Below are 17,429 nucleotides of genomic sequence, written 5' to 3' on the forward strand. Positions count from 1 at the left end.
GATCCCTGGCGCGATTATTGCCTTTATCTCAATTAATTTCAGCAATCAAAAACTGAACACAGTTGAAAAAACTGAGAACGGTTCTGGTATTGTTATGCAAATTATTTGCGATGATGTGGATTTTTTCGGGTTGAAAATTTTCTCAAATTTCTCAAATGGCAATACAGGAAGGCAGGTCTGGTATGTTTTCAGCAATTGATATTGACGTGTTTAAGTACAGCTGTCTGAAGAAGTATGCACAGACACACCCACGATGGCCTGAAGTATATATGAGGTTATAGTCATGCATCTATCGAACTTTATCCTACCATCAATTACATTGGTACTGGTTTGACAGTAAAATATCTGCAGTGATTCGCGTATCCTTGCATTGTACTCGACATGGAACTGTTTTATGCAGAATCTTTTTACGATCGTGATTATTTCTTAAAAAAGATGCAGCGACCTTGGGTCCCATATTCTCTTTTTGTTATTATTAGTATTCTCTTGTTCTGTCATCTGGTCGGGTTTATCTACAAAGGGACATAAATTCTGCGCAGCCATCGCCAGTAGATTTCGTTTTCTTTTCTCTTTGTGGATATATTTTGCTGATTGCACATCTTTCGATATTATTCTTCTCGCAGACAACGTAAAACAGTAACACAACTAAAAACAACAAAAAAACAACTATTGAGGACTAGACAATTCTAAAAATGAGAGGATCTTGAAGATTTTAAATGTAAAATAGTTCAGAGGACAGGTAGGTATAGAAATAGTAATTTAACTAACGAGTTTGGAAAGTACAATTTCCCACATGAGCACTTTGTTTGCTGGACGAGCGTAGCGAGTGCTGCATGAAGTGCAAATGTGGGAAATTGCTTTCCAAACAAAGTAAGTACAATATTTTTGTAACGAATTTCTCAAAAAAATTAAAAATAATATTTTTTTATAATCTAGTGTTTTTTGCCAATGGGTTGGTAACAGGACAAACAACCAAAATTTGATAAGAACTGTCACTTAACGTAAAAAAATAACCGTTTCCAGCTCAACGATAATGCTACCAACCTATTAAATGTCTCTAGCCATTGTTGCAAAGTAAAAAACACCGCAGTGCGGGAAAGTCTAACGTGTGAGAAATAACTATCTTAAACGTTATGAGTACAAAAAAACATTTACAATTGACTGGTAAATTAATTGACAAATTACTTTATATTCGCACTTTACCTTACAGGGAAAGACATTTAGGTACTCACAAAGGAGTTATTAAATTGAACAACAGTCTCATAATCTTCTAATAATACTACCTAGTTACTTAGAACTATTAGAAATATTGCAATCCACAATCAAAAATACGTGGGGTCGTTTCAGGAAGAATTTTTTAATGTTGTTCATTGCCCCGTAATCTTCAGCAAACAAAATAGTAAAATATTTTACTATTTTTGCTGCACGGCATTAAAATTAGTTCTTTTACTCTCTTATTAATATTATTAACTTATTATTATTGTTAATTACTTATTATTATTATTACTTATTAGTAACATTGTAACTAAATTAAAATTTCTTTTCAATTTAACAATTTCTGGAAGGTATAAAGTAATATACACAGGATTTGTATAAAGTTTGGGTGTAAGTAACGCACACAATTCATATAGGTACAGAATGCTCAAAAACTGACCCGCCAACTCAGTAGTACGTTGCTGAGCAGCAAGTGTAGATTACGTCATATTTAAAAAAAATCATGGAGCTACAAACTTATTTTCGTAACGCCTCTAGTTTTCATTAAATTTACTATAAGTCCCTAGCAGTTTTTTTGAATTTAAACAAATAACAATTCATTAAAAAATCATGTGCCAATACTGGGTAATATTTCTTAAGAAACCGTTTAAAAAATAATTCATTTTTATTGTTGATCAAATTTTATGCAGTCACGATTGCCAGACAACGTTGCCACATATCATTTATTTAAAATTCGATTTTTTGCAATAGATACATTTTTTTACTGTTTTACCTTATAAGTAAGCATTTCTTTACCACATACCATTGAGTTGGTGCCCCGGTTTTTCGGCACCCTGTTATGGGTCATTTAAAAAATAGCCTGGAGTAAGTTAACTTTATTTTTGTAAATGGTACATTTTAACATTATTTAAAAATTTATGACGTCATTGATTTTTGCGCACTTAATGATGTCATGTTTGATTTTTCGAATGACTTTTTTTTATTTATTTTTTTTCTCTTAATTTGGTAGTGCGTTTCTTTGCCTTTCTGGTAAAAAAACAATAAGTTATGGCCAACTAAATAAGTCAGTTGCCTTATTTTATGTTATACCACAAAAAGACGTTATTTCCTCTCTTCGGAAAAAATAACGTTCTGTCATGGAATCGTTGGAAGGTGGAAAACGATATTTTTTAATAAACCCCTCGAACAAATCATAATATGTAGAACTAGAAAACTAGAGGAAAGCCTCTTCTCTTCCTCAGATGATTATTGCCTTCCACTTCGTGTCGGTAAAAGAATGCTTCACTGCTTCAATATAAAAGTGCAAATTAAAAATCAACGACACATTCCTAGAAAATTATACACTTTAATGCATTACTTCAAAATACACTTATGAACAAAAAACCGTTGACGTTAAATTATAGTTAACCATGCAAAAGTGGAAAAACACACCATACGAGTAAACATTTTTATAATACATTCTTCAAGACGTTCTTCAGTACAATAAATAATAAAATCACTTACGTTTTTTTTTAAATTTAAGGTATAGATGTAAGAGATCCTTTAGGATTATTTTTGATATATTTTTTTATTACCAGAAAGATAAAAATTTGTACTACCTAAAACAGTAAACAAAAATGTCAGTTTGTCATTTAAAAAAATTAAGAATGTCATCACAACTCAAAAACGAATGACATATAAACCATTTCTTAACAGTGTGTACATTTTTGGTCGTATTAAATGCTTTGTAGCCCAGAAAAACATTCCATTCGTAATTTATAGAATAGATACACCTGTGCAACGAGTGAGGTCAATTTTAATCTAAAAGTTATCAATTGATTCGTATTGCCAATTATTCAAAAATTATACCCAAATATTTCTTAATATTTTTTTTTAAAGAAAAGAGGACTAATAAAGATAAAACAGAGAAAATGTATAAAAAATGTTTCGGAATATTATTCAGGCGTTTGTGCTTTCGGACACTCGTCGCTTTGCGACTTGTGCACAAAATTCGGACGGGTGCTAGAATAAATTGTCTTACATGTCTGTGTAGGATGTTACGAGTATTTCACATTAGTATAATTGGTTAGCTGCCAATTTACCTAAGACGTAAGGTGACGCCTACCTATTACACAGATATTTGAAATGTTACACTTGCGATTTCCTGAGTAAGAAAATTTATTAGCTATAGTCACTGTACCTATTTGCACATCTTTATACAAGATATCAAGATAATAAGGCTTTAGAGTTAATAAAATTAACATGACAAAGATAACTAATAGCATTTGTCAGTTTAAAAGGAGATTATTATTTATTTGCGTATTTACCATAATAATTATGTGTTATTATCGCTGTAGTTAGTGTTATTATCAGAAGGTTTATAAATGCTTTGTAATTTATTTTTATATAAACCGTAAGCAGTTTCCTAATGTCAATTAACCTTCAATTTGTAATATTCGTACTTCATCATGAAAAATTACTACTTTTTTATTTCAGTTTGCTTTTTTGTTTCTACCACAGTTTACATACTTTTATGTATTATCTATTATCTAGGGTGTATTGCTCACTCTAAATTCGGGTACGTAATGTAAATCTCATTTTTTAAGGCGATATGAACTACTTTTAGGTATACCCGATTTTGACAATGACAATTGTTTAAAAAAAATAGACCATAGTATCTTTTACCTACCATATTCGCAGTGATTTGAAAAGTATGAGACAAAACTAGAAATTTCTGCTTCTTCATTTCTGTTTTTAGTGAATCTTTACGTGTATATATTTTATTTTATTTTCTATAGGGGGTTCAGTCCATATTTAATCTCTAGAGTCCCTGTAGATAGAAACTGAAGTATTTGTTTTAGTCTCGGATGTGCAAAAAATTAAATAATTTTGAAGTGCAAAAGTAGCGTATATACCTCGAGGCCAAAGTGCCTAAATCCTGCACTCTCTGTACATATATAATATACAATGTGTTCAAAAATAGCTGTTTATCAATTCACCTATGAAATTTGAAGATAGTGTGCTGCTTAGTTTAAATTGTGAATGCCGTCAAACTGGCAGATCTGTCAAAATAATGCAAAATGACTACAAACGAAATGATACACAACAAGAAAAGTCACGGAAATATAAAACACAAATCAAGACAAACCTTACACTTGAAACAACTTTGCCGAAAATGCAAAAAAGTGAGTAAAAAGATTTGACAAAGATGACAGTACTCAGATAGTACAATTAGTATTATTTGTATTTGAACAAAGCGGCACACTGAATTTGAATTCCATGGAGGACTTGATGAATAACCATTTTTGAACACATTATATTATTCCCGGATAAAATACGTGTAAGAACCGTATTCAATACAACGTTTTATCCACAGTCAGACAATAAAGACTCAATCAATATTTTCGAAAAAAATTATTTGACGTTTTGAATTCGGCTAATTACGAGACGATTTTTCCATAAGACCCGTGTGTTTTATAGATATATCATAAGACGTCTCCTTATGGGGACATGTTTAGGCGTTAAGTAAAACGTTTTTTGTACTCATAGCGTTTAGATAGCTATTTCCAGACGGATTTCCCGGCACTGCGGTATTTTTTACTTTGCAACAATATCTAGGGATATTTAATAATATAATATAATAATATTAATAATATTTAATATCGTTGAGATGAAAGTGGTTATTTTTTTTTAAATTACTTTTAAATTTACTTGTTGTCTGCGTTTGTTGTATTATTTGAACATGTTGATAATCACTGATATATTTTGGGTGGGTGACGTAGTTGGGCTTGCGAAAGTTTCCCGTCTCTTTTAAATGACCTAAGTGTGAGAAAGACAACATATCCCTGGCTCGAGCCGAGGGCGGCCCATCGTTTATCTTACTTGCTCCTATCTACTTTCTCGAAGAGTGAGAAAGACAACAACGTTTTACGACATTCGACCAAAATTAAAAAATTATTACTATATCAGCATGACAAGAAAAAATAGCTCCATTTGTTCAACCATTATTTTTTAAGTTGATGCAATTTGCCATAAAAAGTTACTTCAGACTATTTCTGGAGAACTAAATTTTAATGAACAAATAATGCACATGAACCACAGGTAACTACTCGTATGCTAAAAACAATTCAAAATTATTCCTATTGCGTTACTACTATGGCACATATTAACCCTGCCATTGTTTTTTCTTTAATAAAATCTAATAACACAATTCACAACGTGAAGCTACAGAATAATAACAATTAGTAGTTAGTAATACTTTTTTAACAACTTGGATCTCCAGTTTTCATAATACATAATTAACAGTTTTTTTATTTCTACTGGCTGTGTTTTATTGGCAAACCTATAACAAAGGAATGACGTATAGCTCTGATATTGCATAATATCATACAATAACACATATTTAATCAGAAAAAAACTGTTTGAGACTTTGTATTTCCATTCATATACATAAATCTATTTTCAAAAACTAATATTTGCAGTTGAAAACTAATATACTCGTAGCTCTATACTCTGTCATTCATTACAAAGCCCTAGTAACGTACCTTACATGTTATATGAGTTTTATTTGAATTTTCTAGATTTGATGTCGATTTTAAATATAGCAAAATTTCAGTTTCTGTTCCTGGGCCTTAGTCACTCCCAGGTGTACCTATGAGTAAATCGATTGACAGGGCCGAGGACCCCAAGGTGAGCTCCTTTGTTTGGTATGCGGCGATTATTGAAGATGGCTGATTGACTGTGTGCAGGCTTGTCATCAAGATCGGAAGATCTCAAATTACTCTTACCATCATTACAAGCATATTTATCTCGTGTCGAGATCTCAAATATCCATATAGATGGCAGATAGAAACAGTTTGGCGATCTTTTTATTTTGCGATCGCGCCGTAAAAGGACTGAAACAATGAGATTAGCAAGACCGGTCATTTTTCTCAACAGCTCATCTCCGGGCAAAAAACCCAGCACAGATGCGATTACGGTACATTTTCATCAATATTTTTCAAATATTTCGACAAAAGGTCGTGATCCTATCATGTGGCAGCAGCTATAAGTCTGGACATTTTTCTCCTGGTGTGTTATTGTAATAGGTTTCAGTGATATCGAAACCGGTACTCGCCAACAGCAGTACTTAGTTACATCAGGCGCTAATAATTTGTCACCAGATGCTGCGATCGGAGAGTTTCTCTAGTTTCCTCCTGATGCCGGACAAGTGACGAATGGGGTCGGGTCCAGGCCATTGGGAACTACCGCAGATGAGGATTTATCGACTTCTTTTTCCTGACCTGCTCAACGCTAATAATGGCCAATTAAATCGTGGTTTTACTATAGCGCTACAAGCGATCCTAACTTGCGATCGCAATTATTTGTTGACAGAACTAGACGAGCTATTTGAAACATCATCCGGGTACTGTTACTTTCCAGTTATGGGAAAGAATGTCCTTATAAGACTGAAAAATTGGCACTACCTGCTTATAAATATTACCGCTACGTTGTAATGAATCTCGACAAAAAAAGAACAAATCTGATATCTAACGAGCTTTTAATTATGGAGAATTTTTCATTATTTTCAATTAAAATTCCTTGTTTGTTTTATTTTAATAAAAAATTCTTCAGAATTAATATTGTCCAGCAAATAATTTGATGTTTGATGATCAGATTGCTGATTGACAGACGATTAGATTGTATCTTGAACAGGAGACTTTATTGCATCATCTGATTACACGGTAATATCGATGGTTTTAAGTTACTTAGCAATAAAAACAACACAAAGTGCATGATGTACCTAATACTTATATGGAAGGCTAGTTTACACCAAGTCTACATTTGTAGAATTCTGTTTTATGACCATGTTAGAAACGTCAAAACTGAGCTCAAAATCGACGCAGTGTTTTTTGTTTTTAAAGGCTATGGAAGTTGTAAAAATTGATAGGTAACATTTATTTCTTATTATAATTTCGTAACATAAAAAAATTCAGTATTTTTATAGAATAGATTACAAAGTATATTAAAAAAATTAAATAAATAAAAAAACGTTTTATTAAAAAGCTTTTATTTGAAAGATGCACTAAAAATTAAAAAATAATATTTTTCCATCTGAGAAGAATATCTTTGCTTACAAATTAGGATTTTAAAATTTATAAAAGCTTTGGGAACAATGCTCAATTTAAGTAAATAATTATGTAATGTCGTATTATTACGACTTAGGACCGTTCCCAAAGTTTTAAAATCTTATTTTGTAAGCAAAAATATTCTCCTCTCATAGAAAGACATTATTTTTTACTTTTTGGTGCATTTTTTAAATTAAAGCTTCTTTCAAAAACATTTTTTTTAATTTTTTAATTTATTGCTTTTTTGTCTTTACTTATTTTTAAGGTCTTTTTCTGAAATTTAGTTTCGCCGCATTATTGTAACACCATTATTTTGTTGATTTGTAGAAACTTGTTTAATGGTATGTGATATGTGGTATGTTAGCATTAAAAGAACATCCTAACCTCGGTTCAGTGTCTATACTCTGTCGTCCAAGACAAATGAATTTTTTAAATAATAGCGGCATTTGTTTGTAATGAAACGTAATGAAAATGATTAGGTATTAATATATTTCCCAATGACTAATATACCGTTAATGTTGGTATAAGTTATGGTATGTACACATCGAAAACCTATTTGTAAACATAACCTAAAACTCCAAAACCCCATTTAACACCTTTAGGGGGTATTTAACCACATAGGATTGCATTGTCACGCAGATTAAGTAAGTATGCAAAATTTAAATTCATTGGGACAACGGGAACTCTTTCAAATTTGGCTCCAAAAATATGAAACCGACAGACAGACAACAAAGCAAGTTAAATATAAGCTTGTAAAAACAAGTTTTATAAGACCAGTCTTGAAGCTCGAATTTAATTTTAATAACGAGTGGCGTTAGCTACGAGTTATTTAAAAGAACAAGTTTTCTATACTATTTTTTGTAATTTGCTCCCTTTTTGATTTTGAAAATTATCTTTTTTTGTTGCTAACATTTTAAGCCTTTTTTTTAATATCTGAATCCTAGATTATAAACACTATTTTAAAACACGTTTCGCATAGCCACGTGTTTTCACTATTTTAATACACGTTTCCTATAGCATAACACTTATACGAAAATGCTTAAAGTTCTCAGGAATCTAAGTATGCAATATTTGGGGTTAGACCGCATGGATTTGTAAGAAAATGGCGACGTTTTGCCCGTTATTGTAAGGACCATCTTCAGGATAGGTTTTGGCCGCGAAAGCTTTTGTTTACACCTGATTTTCATGCTGTGTTAGCTGTTTCAAAACTATAAAAACGCCAATATCGCATTTTTTCTCGAAATTAGATGTTATAAATTACTCATACACGTCAAAAAACTAATAGCTAATGTAATTTATTCTTTCAATGAGAGACCTGATCATTATTTACTATTTTACAATTTTATCAATCTTATAAAAAAATACTTTGTTAAAATACGACGTTGGTGTTTTTATAGTTTTGAAACAGCTAATATATCGTCTGTAACATAATGTTTAATTTTCTTGTTTCCTAGTTGTAACTTTTGTACCAATGAAGTTATTAAATCAAATGTCGTATTTAATAAACTGCACTAAAACCTAATGAGATCATAGTATCATGTCCAGCATTACCGGCTTTATTATCACATAAAAACTGTAATTGAAAGCAATTCTTTAATCTTAATTGACCTGTTAGCGTTTATCTTTTTAGCGAGAAGAATTTTTGAAATGGGTAAAAATCTACCTGAAACTTTTTGTATGCACACACAGTAAATGGGCAACTTAATAAAGTGCTTCGGGAAAAAAACAAAGGCTGACACGAAAATAAATTCCACAAATTAAGTGTTAAGCCGTTGGCGTTGATTGTCCTTTCGGAACATAAGCAAAACATCTTAATTTGTTTTCAGGAAAACAAATTCATTCACACAACTAAAATTTGCTAATAAAAAATAAACATAACGACAAGCTACAAAAGCGACATAAAACAAGAATTATTGAATCGTTGAGGTTCGTTCTTCGAATAGTGTAGGTGTTTTGATGGGTGCAAAGGAACATGGATGGTAAAATTAAAAGCAAAAAATGCAAATCATTGGAAGTCACTGATCCTATTTGTGTTTGTTTTCTTTTGAAAAAATTCCGCCAGTGTTTTACCGCACACATTAAATTAATTAATGCTTAACTAGATTATCTGGTAAATTATGTGCGTTATAATTAATAGTTCCTTAAGTGGTTATTAGTTAATGCCTTCCAGTTATTGTGAAAATAATTTAATAAAGTTATTACTTTAATTAAAGCTGTTGAAAATTTGACCCCAGCTGGTCTTCGCTAGCAGACGCATCTTTAGGTGAAAGTTTTCCAAATAAATACAAGGCCAAGTTCGTTTCACCGATCAAGCGCAGGTTTTTGGTGCATGTCCGACTTCACTGAGTGGAAAAAGACGAAATTTGAATGTTGTACCTCCAATTATCCCAATCAGTGACGATCGCATCATACGGAGTGATTTTAAAAATTGCCTCTTCTCAATTAATACTGACCTGACATGGGAATTTCTAATTTTTTCTTTTTTTTTGAGATATTCGTACAAATAAAATGGACTCTTACAAAATTGTCCAAAGTAACACAGTCCAACGTAAAAACAATATAAATAAAATTATCCAACGTAAAAACGTCCAACAAACTAGAAACATGTTTAGGTGTTGGGATATTCTAAATAGCTTTTTTAATTTAAATTCCATTTTTGCTTGTGGTCAGAAAATACTGGTACAGTGAATTACTAAAGACACTTACAAAATTTAAATTTTATTTTAGATCCTTTATTTACGTGTTGTAACATAGAAAAACAGACAAAACAGTATACTTGGTTATTTTGTTATCATGTTGGTATTAGAAAGAACACTAAAAACTTTGGATGTTTTACGATGGACAAAAATACTTTTTTTTTGTTTTTACGGTGGATAAAAGTACGGGTGCTTATTTTACTTTAGACAGAATTACTTTGGACTTTTTTACTTCATTCGACAAAATAAGCACTGACAATAAAATTAGTTCTTGTAGGCACAGACTATTTGCACTGATTTTGTTTTTTGTTTACTCTCTTATCACTAACATACACTGAATGGCGAATAGAATAATTTTATTAAGACTGAAGGAGTTTTTAAATGCATTTTTGGTTTTATGATTGAACATTTTTAAAAAATACAATTTATTTACAAACCTTTTGCGATCACACGGACGCTCGTGTAGTGAACAAATTTTAAAAATTATACAATAATAATGTTAAACTTAAAATAATAGGCTTTTCTGCTTTTCATAACGTATTATACGTTAAGAATATTATATTCTTTCTAATTCCAAAGTAAATTGAAAATTTATTCGTGTAAAATTTAACATTTGGTAACGGGATTAGGAAAAAAAAGAAACATACAATTTTGTTATTTCGCTAAATGATCAAGGAAGTAAGTTTCAAACAAAATCTTTTTAACTTTTTTGCTAAAATAATTCTTGTGGGAAAAAAAGATTAAAATAAAATTAGTCTTTTCAGTTTTCTCTTAAATAGATAATCAAATGTAAAAGATTAAAAAAATATTTGTCTGGATGTTGTTTGTGATTCACATAAATATATACAGGGTGTTAATTTTAACACGTAATAAAACTTAGCAAATACAACAACTTTTCTAAATAACATTTTGCAAAAATCTTATTTATAATTTTCACTGTTTTTCTCCTTTTTTTGTGCAAACGAGCCGGTTAGTGTTTATTAATTAGTTTGTATTCTTTGCAACAATTTTAATTGTTGTTTTAAATTGTTTAAATTGTCTGTTTCTATCACAACGAAAATAGTTCGGCTCTGTTATTTTTGTACCCATAGGCGGGTGCACGTTTTAGTATGTTTTTTTTTCCAAATTTTAAGTAAATTTTCGAATTTCTATTGAAAAATTACAAATAGAAAAGATGTTTTATTTGTAGAGCTCTGTCTCCTGTTACAGTTAAGACACGTATTTCTGAAACAAGGTGTATTACGGACACTTTCTGGACTGTACAAGAAAAATTTGTTCCCAGGTGTTATTATATTGGTCAAGAGATTTGTGGATGGCGCTTTTAAAAAGTGTTTAATAAAGATTTAACTTTTTTTGTTGTTTTTATTGATTCTAAATATACGTTTCTATTTTTTGGATATATCTTTTTAAATATTTAGTTATTTTTTGCAAAGGGTGAACCGCAGAGGAAATGTACGCACAATATTGAGAAAATCAGGGTAAATCTGTGGAAATCTCTGGTGTACTAAATGGGGGTGCGGTTTATTCCAAGATTTTCTGGTATTGCCATTTCGGCAAATAAAGGGTCTATCGATCTGGCTATAGAATATCTTAGATTTAATAGGAAAACTTTTGGAATGAAGTGAACTGTTCGAGCAGTTTTGCCACAACAAAATATTTTTAATTTTTATAAAAATATTTCATACTTTTGTCACTCACTGTATAGGTATAATATGTCACATATGTTTATGACGTTATTTTTTTAATACACCCACCAAAAGTTTTTAATTAATCTTGTTCGTGGTGCCTTTTGGCGTTCGCTATTGCTGTGATAATATTCCTCAAGTCGTCCACATGTGAATGTAAATTAAGCCCAAACAGCTTAGGTTTTGTTTTTAATAAAATTGTCCCTACAAAACCTAGGAAACTTAAGCGATGAAATGATGAACGTAGGTAGCACAGTCACGATCAAAAAGAATGACATCTCTAAAACCGCAGCCATAAATGATACGCTTAATGTATACATTTGGCTAGTTTATAAACTAGCTGGACTGTTTGTAGGTTATCCTGTTTGTTAAAATTTCTTACCTAAAAATTTTAGTCGGACTTTTGCTATCTTGTCTGGGTGGTAGGGGTGTCATTCTCTTTTATCGTGACCGTACTAAGGTTTTGGGATATATTATGTTAAAACAAACGGCCGCTAATTGTATACTCTAATACTTCATAATGAATGAAGATTTAAAAAAAATTACGTCCTAAATTAACCTAAGATAATGAATTAATCTATGGATAAAGAACGTTGTAAATTAGTGTAATAAGAGTAAGATTGTAGCGCGTCTTCGCTGCGCCCTTGGTGGCCAGGGTTGCCGACCCCGATTTGGGTCCTTTTTTTCGCCCATCATGCGCACAATTACCACAATGTGACCCAGCAGGGTCGTTGGTACAGTCTGGACGTGCGTGGGCCGGTGGAGTGAAAGCGGTCGCTTGCCCTGGGCCACTCCAAGAACACGTAACATTGAAACAATGCTTTAATTGCCGCCCATTTGCACCTAATGCACATTTCTGCTCGTAAACCACTTAACGGATTAATTCTCGCTGCTTTGAAATCGCTATTTATTGATGAAATTGCGCGAGTTTTTCTGAGTAGGAAAGCCGGCAAATATGGGTTAGTTTGTTATGTAAAGCCTTGACTGTGCCCACTAAGCCATTGTGTTAAATTGCAAAAGCTAACGGGGATTAACTGGAAGTAGAAATGGCCTCGCCCATGTGTACACACAAAATTAAATTATTGTCTGCATTAAGTAAGCCATTATATTTAGATAAGTGTTGCGAAAACGAGCCATGAAGTTGACAGGACCCACTCAAAATGCTCGCCGTGATAGCTCAAGAGATCCAATTTATTATTCGAACGTTCATCAATCATTTTTGTCGAAAAATAACATTAAACTATATAACTTTAATTTTGAACTGATATACGTCTACCATCTGTGCTGGACACGAATAATTAATTCTAACCATTTTTCAACGTCTTGGGATTAGTTCTGAAGTGTAAGTAGTAAAATTAATAACAATTATGCACTGATGATGGCTAATGCAAACTGTAAATTTTTTGCCACTATCGCTGATGGGTGTTTTAAGTGGGAAAGTTGTTATATCGAGTTTTTGCCGAGCATCTGCGATTAGTCGCTGAGATTAATGATAAAAGTAGAGCAATTTGTATAAATATCAACATTTTTATTATACGGTTATTATAACAGTTTGCAAATGTAGGTGACAGGAAAACGCTTGGTGTTACTATATTTACGTCCATTCAAGTGTTTTAACTACTAGAAGTTTTAGAAATTACTGGATTTTCTATTGTTTTTTTTTCACCAAAAAGCAGTAATAGCAGCAGTATTTTCACACAATTGCTGGGCAATATTTTAGTATATTAGTACAAATACTTTTCACAAAAAATTAATATTATTAAAAATAATTATATTATTAAAAAAATAAAAATTTTGGGCCTTATTTTTAATATCTGAATTTTAGATTATAAACACTTTTAAAATACGTTTCTCATTGCAACGTGTTTTCACTATTTTAAAACACGCTTCCCATAGCAACGTCTTTTAAATTATTGTTTTCACTCGTTTAAGACACGCTTCCTATAGCAACGTGTTTTAAATTAAAATGTTCCAACAAAAAAAATTTAATAACACTCGGTTGTCTAGGTATGCAACTCGTATACGCTCGTTGCACAACGACAACCCTCGAATTTTATTTTAAGCTTGTGTTTTGACTGTGGTATTATTAATAACTATACTCGTAAAATATTGTAAACCATGTGCCACAAGCCCATAACAATACAGCTATTACAGGGCCAACATACACACGAGTATGTAGAAGGTAAGTATTTTCTAAAACTTACTTTAACAACATAATAAAAAGTAAAGCTTATTTTATACATTAATTTATAATTAGAATTTACACTAGCGAATAGAAAATTGACATATGTTTAAAAATTGCTGAACATTAGGGGTCGGTTTACTGATAAGGAATAAAATGATTTTCATCTAGTCGTCTGTGAATTTCTCATGTAAAATCAGAAACCATTACCATTCCCCATTTATTACGTCTCGAATTCGGAAATAAATTTGGATAATTCAAGTATTTTCTTGAACAGCGTAACAGTTTAGTTGCACTTTAACAAAAATTTTTTAAGAAATTAATTGAATGTCACAACTGACAGATATAACATTTATCGACGGAGGATTCAATTGAGTACAGCGGCACAAATTTTTTTACATGTAAACCAATTTCAAAGTTAACTAGATGAGAATCATTTAAAAACACATTGTACATGCATCTTTCAGAGCGACATTAGTTGAATTATATTTTTAATAGGAGTTTTGGTTATGAAACAGAGTTATTTGTACAACGAAAGAAAAGTCAAGTTTCTTCCATTTTAGATGTAAAAACACTTAAATGGAGAAAACTCGGGAGTAAAAGTCTTTTTCTTATTGTTGCACGCAAGAATTTCTTTAATTTCTTTATTTTTTATCAAATATCAGATACGTATTACCATAGCAACGAACTGACAGATAAAATTTAACTGAAGTTTAGTGGTGCCAGAATAATTTTTATAGTTTTCTAAAATTTTTAGCCCAACCCTGCCTGCGATTAGCACTTCAAAATAATTTACTTCATTGCTGTGGATAACAATTTTCAATAATTTTAATAGTCTGAGTATTCACTAATTCGGTTGGAAGACTGTACTTTCTGAATGCCCCAGGAGTATTCTGAAAGCATTGCCTATAAAGTAGCAACAAATCTGTGAGCTCGTTATTGCTGTAATGGTGACTCTTTCCGGCAAATTAAATGACAATTGTGATATGTAGTTATTTTTGATTAACGCCAATAGTCCTTTGATTCCTTGCCAATTCGTAAATTTGAACAGGGCCAACTTCAAAAATTTCTAAAAAATGAAGTTGTATCTTCGTTATCATCAACGTTTTACTAAGTTGTTGTTCAACTCATAAAAACAATGCATTCTATAACCTGTTAAAAGGAACATCCTGTATAAGCACTTAAATTAACATAGCATTTTTGTAGGTATACACGGTGATTCGAAAGGGTCTAACAACTTTCTATTTAATGATAGAAAACATTAAAAGGAACATATTAGCTGTTTCAAAACTATAAAAACGCCAACGTTGCATTTTACTGAATTATATTTTTAAATAAGATCGATAAAAATGTAAAATAGTTATTAATGATTAGATCTTTTATTGAAAGTATAAATTAAATTAGCTATTTTTCTGAAGTGCATGAATAATTTATAACAGCTAATTTTGAGAGAAAATGCGTCGTTGGCGTTTTTATACTTTTGAAACAGCTAATAGATGTGCCTTTAAAATTTTTCTACGTCGCATGGTTTTGAAGATAGAGATGTAGAAAAGATTGTGTTTTAACATCATGATAACATAAAATTATCATAATGAACTACATAATGAAAAATGAATATTCTTAAAGTAGTAACCTTTTAGTAGAAATTTTTCGTTTGTATTTTTAAAAGTAACTACCTAGTAAGAAAAATAATGCGAGTAATTGTGGGGTCTTTCTGGGTGACTATATCTACGTGTATATACTCATTTCTTTCAATTATTCTTTTTTTTATTGGTAATCTATTTTGTTCATTTAAAGCACACAGCAGCTTGTATAAATCTAACTTTCAAAAACGCGCGTTTTTTAACATCACTACCCAACATCAAGAATCCAAGAAACGTGAAGATAAATGGCAACTTTTTAATGATTTTTTATTATAATGACAATCAATTTCATAACAACGAAAGGTATACTGATCTCACATTACATTGTTTCCAATTTTTTTAATATTAATATCATTATTTGTGATTTCAAAGTATACCAATAACAAAAGTAACGTAAAGTATTCGTGGATAACTGGTCTTTAAAACACTTGCTCTATTTTGAGCAAGACCTCAATATCCACTTATACTTTAAGTATAGTACATGTACATACGTACATACGTACTATGGCTAAAGTTTGCTGTAATTATCTTGGTCTGTAACTCAAAGTTACAGATTTTTTTTTATTATTTTGCTTACGGTACTACGACTTTAACAAAGAATTCTAAAAAAAGGTCAGAAGACAATCCATCGAATACCACACAAGAGTGATAACGAATTAGAACATTATTTTCTATAACTTTTTTAAATGAGCCCTAAAGGCTCTAGTGAAAGTGCCTTGGAGCACATTTTGAAAAGTGAGGTTAATTAATTTTCACTTTATTTTCATATACCCATTAAAAAGATACTTATCTAATAAATAATTATGTAGGACATATAAAAATGCAAATGATTCCAAAAGCGCAGACTTCTCGTTTAGTTGAAATTATTGATAAGTCAGCAATTTTGTACCGTTAAACCATCAGAAGCTCAGCCGCCGATTTTCGATGGGACAATCTGCTGACGGTGTATTTTATCGAAAATAGTTTATAGTGACAGTTGCAGAGAATAGTACAAACAAGTTTTCTGCATTAACTTATCTTTTATGTCAAGAAGAGCTCGAAAGCCGTAACATTGTAAACAGGTAAACTGGAAAAATTATATACGACTGTAATTTACTTTTGATATTCTAATCTTCGCATAGAACAATAAAAGTTCGTTTATTGTGCGTGTGTCTCACTGCGTTTGCACCATTGTATCTGAGATATCCAGCTCGTATAATAAAGTGTAATGTATGAGTATCCATAAAGCAATGCTCGTTCCAAACACATGTAGACATATTATTATCATTTTATTGAACACATCCTGTAATAACACAACATTGTAAATTATATTTTTACAGCGGTGACATATAAATTACTAGACTCTAAGGACTTGCGACCATTTTAGGCGGGACGTGTCTTCTCCTTTGACGCTTCATTTTTGTCCTTTGATTTATGTCCTTTCAAACACCGCCACTTCTTTATTTCTTGTTAAGGCAGTCGCAGGACCGGATCACACGGCCTTTCCAACGCATGCCATGTCTCTCAACAATTTGTTTTCCAATTTCCAGTGTCGAACGAAAGTTTCCTTGCAGAAGCTCATTTGTTGTGTTTACGGATGTTGTTAAATTTATAACTTTGGTAAAAACCCAAGTGGTTTCCGTCTTGAAAAATGCTTTGTCAATTGGATCGGAAAATCGCACAATGCTTCACTTGTGCCTCATTTGCCCATCCGACTATGACTGATGAAAATCACTATTTGTAAATTGAATTCATTACAACCATGCCGACAATATTTATGAAGAAAGTCCTAGTTTTTATAGCCATTCAAGCGTGCAATCGTAACGGACAATTAAATATCCGAGGAAAATCCATTGGCACACTTCACGTTCGCAAACCCATTATCAAAGCCACTGCTTTGTAAAAATGGTGGAGGTGCCACCTCCGTCCCTCCCTACAGAGGC

The 17,429-nt window shown here is 31.5% G+C and overlaps 1 long non-coding RNA gene across 1 annotated transcript; it reads right to left on the reverse strand.

Moving 5' to 3' along the window:
- Positions 1-206: 206 nt before the first annotated feature.
- Positions 207-3,378, reverse strand: LOC107397571 (uncharacterized). Its single transcript, XR_001574654.2, has 3 exons — positions 3,236-3,378; positions 309-645; positions 207-258 (listed from the first exon to the last, which is right to left on the reverse strand). It is a non-coding gene; the product is annotated as an uncharacterized LOC107397571 (long non-coding RNA).
- Between the last annotated feature and the right edge of the window lie 14,051 nt (positions 3,379-17,429).

Source organism: Tribolium castaneum, chromosome 1 (assembly GCF_031307605.1).
Source record: "Tribolium castaneum strain GA2 chromosome 1, icTriCast1.1, whole genome shotgun sequence".
Lineage (NCBI taxonomy): Eukaryota > Metazoa > Arthropoda > Insecta > Coleoptera > Tenebrionidae > Tribolium > Tribolium castaneum.